Source organism: Anoplophora glabripennis, unplaced genomic scaffold (assembly GCF_000390285.2).
Source record: "Anoplophora glabripennis isolate ALB-LARVAE unplaced genomic scaffold, Agla_2.0 scaffold82, whole genome shotgun sequence".
In the NCBI taxonomy this organism is placed as follows: domain Eukaryota; kingdom Metazoa; phylum Arthropoda; class Insecta; order Coleoptera; family Cerambycidae; genus Anoplophora; species Anoplophora glabripennis.
The window spans coordinates 428,282-434,326 of record NW_019416227.1 but is presented as its reverse complement, the minus strand read 5'-3'; the positions used below and the strand labels follow the sequence as shown (position 1 = coordinate 434,326).

General features: G+C 33.3%; 1 protein-coding gene across 1 annotated transcript in view; it reads right to left on the bottom strand.

Annotated features, from left to right (window-relative positions):
- LOC108903405 (protein spinster) overlaps positions 1 to 6,045 on the bottom strand; it is a 106,579-nt gene that overhangs the window by 19,387 nt on the left and 81,147 nt on the right. The window lies entirely within an intron of this gene.

Genomic DNA, 6,045 nt, shown 5'->3' with positions numbered 1-6,045 from the left:
CTCTTACCCTTTTTGAGTTATCTTGAAAAAGCCCTTTGTTTTATCTTTTTCCACCCTTGGCCGGGGGTTGAACAAAAAATTACTCTCACTTATTGTTATAATATACCTTAAACTAACTCATATCAAAAATTCAGCCAAGTTGACAAAATTTCGATTTAAAGGCTTAGTTAATTGGACTATAACTCTTGTTAGTTTTAATAGTACAAGAAAAAGTCAATAGACCCTTTTTATATAGAATTTTATGCTCTGCAACTTTTATTTTTTCCCTAGCTCTTGCCCCTTTTGAGTTATCTTGAAAATTTCCTTTTTTTTATCTTTTTTCACCCTTGGTCGGGGTTGAAAAAAAAATTACTGTCACTTATTGTTATTATATACCTCAAATGAACTTATATCAAAAATTCAGGCAAGTTGCGAATTTAAACTCATTTCATTGGACTAGTAGTGCATCTCATGTTCTTTGTATATTCCGTAAATGCTTCCAGAACGAAGAACGATGTTGGGAATTTTAAAATAAGGAAGTAGATGACGACGTCCGTATAACCGTATAACCGGAAATTGGAAGTGCTACAATAATAGCATTATTTTATTTAAAGAAGAGAGCACCCTCGCAAACTTTTCATAACATTTTCGAAATTATCTGATATATTCTAATGGGTCGTCACCGCAAGACAGTCGATGTAGAGCCATTTTTGGTCGTCTCCGTTTGTGAAATTCTATAGGATCTAATAAAATATGTACTTGGATGACTTTTTTTATTGCAAAAACAAAATTGGAATCTAATTTTTGTTGACATGGAACATCCATAGAAGTATGTGAATGCAAAGGTTTTTGTTTTGCGTACATTAAGGGTGTTGACGTAAGAATTTTCGCTTCCAACTTCCAACCAGATGAAAATGAAAATAAGTTAAAAAACATGGAACCGGTCGTTCTCTTTTTTCGTTTTTAAGCCCTAAATAAAATAAAAATAGGCGTTTGTGACGTCACCAAGCGAAAATCTCAAATCCACCGCCAGATGTAGTAATTCTATTGCATTTTTATGTTCAATGTTACCAGATCAAGAATTCCTGACATTTTAAATTAAGTACTGATTCATAAATTAAAAAAGTTATGACAAATTACTTTTATAAGAATGTTTCGCACATAAAAATCGTCTAGTTTGTGACAAATTGCTCGATCTGGCAACGATGGAATCGTCCCATTTCCTATATCAAAGATACCGTAGCGACCTCTAGCGGAGGACGCGGAAACATCGGATTTATAGAATCCTACCTAAAAAATCATGCCAACCCATCAGTGTGCCAACATACACTTGGTGATATTCCTAATTTTTCACTTAATGACGTCATACCTGTAAAACAAAATTTGAAATACGAAATGTTTTTATTTAACGCAAATTTTTCGATGAAAGCTATTAAGAGAAAAGTGGAATGACCCTATTCAGAAGAGCCCCATTCTCACTCAACGCGTACGTATGTACCAGATGGTGGCTGTTCACATAAAAAAAAAGCCGTGACCCCACTGTATTCTATTTCTCTCACACGTGCCACTTCAATCTAATAAACCGCAGCGGCTGGTCCCCGTCTTCCGCGCAATCAAATTTTATTAAGAGACCCGCAGGCCTGCCGTTAAAGTGTTTCTTCGCATGATCGCCCGTTAGCACGCCTGTGTGGGAAAAATTTTAGGAAATTCCAACTTATATAGTCGCCGAATAATGAAAAATAAAAATAAACTCGGTGATCATAATTCCATCAAAGGAGAACCTTTNCGAAATATGTCATATTTTTCTTCCTATATAATTATGTATCTTTTCAAGAGTTGATTTTAGGCGAAAATGGAAGAGGAATTGTAAAAATCGAAAAAACCTCCAAAATTAGGGTTAAAAAACATTACTTTTTAGGGATTTTTTTTTCGGTCTTTAAGAATCATCACACCAAATTTCATCAAAATCGGTTCGATAGATTTTGCATAATAATTTTGTAATCCAGATTTTGAAAAAAAAATTTGAAAAAAAAACAGCAAAAACCAAGGCTCTTAGATTCTTGAAAATTTAATCACATATAGAAGGGCTCTCAAGCTTTCAAACGCTTTTTGAAAAATTCGAATCCGTCAATTAGGAGAGCTCTGGCGCTTATTTAAACATTGATCGAATTTTCGTACTATAATTTTGTATTTTTGTAATATAATGAGTTAATTTCTCATTTGCTTATATTTTAAACAGTAAATAATATTTGAATTATGCTTTAATCACAAATGAAATGACGATTAAATTAATAATTAATTAATTAATTACTAATTTTCGACATATTTTGAAAATAATTGTTGTTTAAACAATTTTAGAATATTCAAATAAATTTGTTTTTGATCTCTGATAAACAATATATAAGTTTATGCACTTACGTTTTATTGTATCTAACAAAAAAAAAGAAAGTTGATAATTAAAGGAAGTTTAAAGAAAAATAATTATCGGACTGTTGAAAGACCAATAATTATTAACGGTAGGCATTTGAAAATACGCTAATTGTATTTTCTAAATCGCGAGACATCGATTTAAAAAAAAATTATCAAAATCGGACCTCTAGAATCTGATATATTAAAAATTTTTAAGCGTGTCGCGGTTTTGAACTCGCCGATTCAATTTCGAGTAGGCCGAAGCGGCCGCGCTCTCTGCTTCCCCCACCACCACCATCCGTACTATTTTCTTGAATTTCTCGCTTGCATAAATAACTTTAAACGCGTTTTAAAGTAGGTTGCCAACGAAGAAATGTATTGCAAACTTAACCTGGTAAGTACTCGGAATACCAAAGGTATTTTTCGAAAAATTAGCCCGGATGTCCCAGTACATTTAGTGTAAATGACGGTTAACTTTGATCGGCTATAACTACGTAACTTATTGACCAATCGATCTGTTTTTTTTTAAAGAGGCGTCTTTCCAATAACTTTTAAAACCTGCTTTAAAAAATTTCATTTTGAGAGCCCTTCTATATGTGATTAAATTTTCAAGTATCTAAGGGCCTTGGTTTTTGCTGTGCAAAGTTTTGAAAATTTGCAAATTATTTTTCAAAATCTGGATTGCAAAATTATTATGCAAAATCTATCGAACCAATTTTGATGAAATTTGGTGTGATGATTCTACATAATCATACTTTTACTTTTCTTGAGCCAAATATGAAGGTCCTATACCCAACTTAAAGACCCCAACAAAAATCCCTAAAAAGTAATCTTTTTTTAACCCCATTTTTGGCGATTTTTTTCGATTTTTACAACAATAATCATGATTCATTCGATTTGTAACTAAACTAGTCACATTTTCTAAANTATTTTAAAACATGGGGAATATTTTCAGGCCAACCATGCAAATAGCAGAAGATTGATTCACAAATAATTAATTAAAAACACTCAAATTATACGTCGAGGGTGAACGAGTCAGGGCTAATTAAAAATTTAACAATAAAAACTTAAAAATGGGTTAAGAAATTAATAATTTTAGGTATGTACGCTACAGGGTGTCCTAGAATAACGTGTACAACGGAAGGCCACAGATTCGTGGACTCAAAATAGACAGATTTAGGCTAATTCACCTATATCCGAAATCTCTTCGTTCGGCCGCTAGATGGCCTCAGAATTCGTGAAAATTTTTTGAATTTTGTAATTAACTCGAATAAGTATTAATAAATTTTGATTATTTTTTGGGGAATGAATTTTTGCTTTCAATCTACAAATTTTGGTGTTATACAGAGTGTTTTTTAAAACTCACAACTCCTACACAATTGATTGTCTTTTTATTTGATAGGTGATACGATTTGGAAGTTTTTGGGCCTCTTGTAGAATTTTGATTAAATGAGCGGTTAGGTACAAAAATATATTTTTAAATGTCTACGTTATCTTGCGACCCATATTACAATACTTAACAAAATGCTAGTAGTCACTGATTTTGTAGGTTGACTTTAATTTCAAATTGATCTTGAAGCCATTGTACCTGCCAATTCTTAATGAGTGTTTATTACGAAAAGATATACCACATGTTACTTCATTTTTCGATATGGATACACACATTTATAACGAATTAAGAGTTATTTACAATGTGCTTAATTTTATTGAAATAATTCGTAAAAATAATCAAATAGAATAAAAAATGCAGAGAATAAAAGTTACAAAGTTGATATTAAATTTAGTACAACTTATTATAAAAACTGTTCAAAATGACCATCATAGTTTCTACAACAAAGGTTAAATGACACCCTTTCCAGTTTTTTAGGGCTATTTTTTAAAACATTTATGGTATTTTGGATATGCCTCCGCAACTCTTCTTCAGTGTTAGATGTGGAAGCGTGCACTGTTGTTTTTCAGAGTGCCCCAAAGATAATAGTCGCAAGGTGTTAAGTCTGGTGAAGTAGAGGCCAGTTAACAGAAACATTATCCCTCTACCGATCCATCGAGGGAATCTGGTTCAGATACTGCCCGACATTAACAGTGAAATGTGGTGGAGACCCATCATGCATAAACCACATATTAGCTCTGAGTAATAACGCCACATATTCCAATAAAAATTCTAAATAAATTTCCCCATTCAGTCTATTGGGTAGAATAGCAGAGCCAATAATAATGCTATCAAGGATCCCAGACCAAACATTGATGCGAAATTCATGCTGATGATGTTTCACTTGGATAGCATGTGGATTTTTTTGAGCATATACATGTTCATTGTGAATATCTATTATTCCGCTTCTAGTAAAACATAATTGGCAGGTACAATGATTTAAAGATCAAACTGAAATTACAGTCAACCTATATATAAAACCAGAGCCTACTGGCACTTTGTTAAGTATTGTACAGGGTGATCGAGAATGTTTGACCGTGCCGCCTCATACTGATTTTTGATGTGCGACATACCAGTTTTTGATACCAATACTAGAATCATGAGCGCAGGTTGAGGGATTTTAATGGNTTTCGATATGGATACACACATTTATAACGAATTAAGAGTTATTTACAATGTGCTTAATTTTATTGAAATAATTCGTAAAAATAATCAAATAGAATAAAAAATGCAGAGGATAAAAGTTACAAAGTTGATATTAAATTTAGTACAACTTATAAAAACTGTTCAAAATGACCATCATAGTTTCTACAACAAAGGTTAAATGACACCCTTTCCAGTTTTTTAGGGCTATTTTTTAAAACATTTATGGTATTTTGGATATGCCTCCGCAACTCTTCTTCAGTGTTAGATGTGGAAGCGTGCACTGTTGTTTTTCAGAGTGCCCCAAAGATAATAGTCGCAAGGTGTTAAGTCTGGTGAATGTACAGGCCAGTTAACAGAAACATTATCTCTCTACAGATCCATCGAGGGAATCTGGTTGAGATACTGCCCGACATTAACAGTGAAATGTGGTGGAAGCCATCATGCATAAACCACATGTTAGCTCTGAGTAATAACGCCACATTTTCCAATGCAACTCGGGTTTTGCAAAAATGCTAAATAAATTTCCCCATTCAGTCTATTGGGTAGAATAGCAGAGCCAATAATAATGCTATCAAGGATCCCAGACCAAACATTGACGCGAAATTCATGCTGATAATGTTTCACTTCGATAGCATGTGGATTTTTTTGAGCATACACATGTTCATTGTGAATATCTATTATTCCGCTTCTAGTAAAACAGAATTGGCAGGTACAATGATTTAAGAGTCTGTTCTCTGTACACTGCTAAGGTATCGCTGCGGGGTCGGGTGCACGGGCGTTACTACAGCTAGAGGCGGAGACTATCGCTCTCCCACTACGATGATTTTGCAGTGGACGTATTTAGGTTGATTTAAATGAGCCACTAACGTTACAATTTTTACTTCAATAATTGTGTCAATTTCGAATTCATACAATTATTGCACCGCAATTGTACAAACAAATTTCATCGCAATACAAAATTGAATAACCGACATCCCGCGGACGTCAATTTAACGCTCCTTCTCTTTTTTGGTTTTATGAAAAAAAGTTATTCTTGATGAAGAGTTCTGCATGGCCTAAAACCCAAAATGAAATAATCAGAT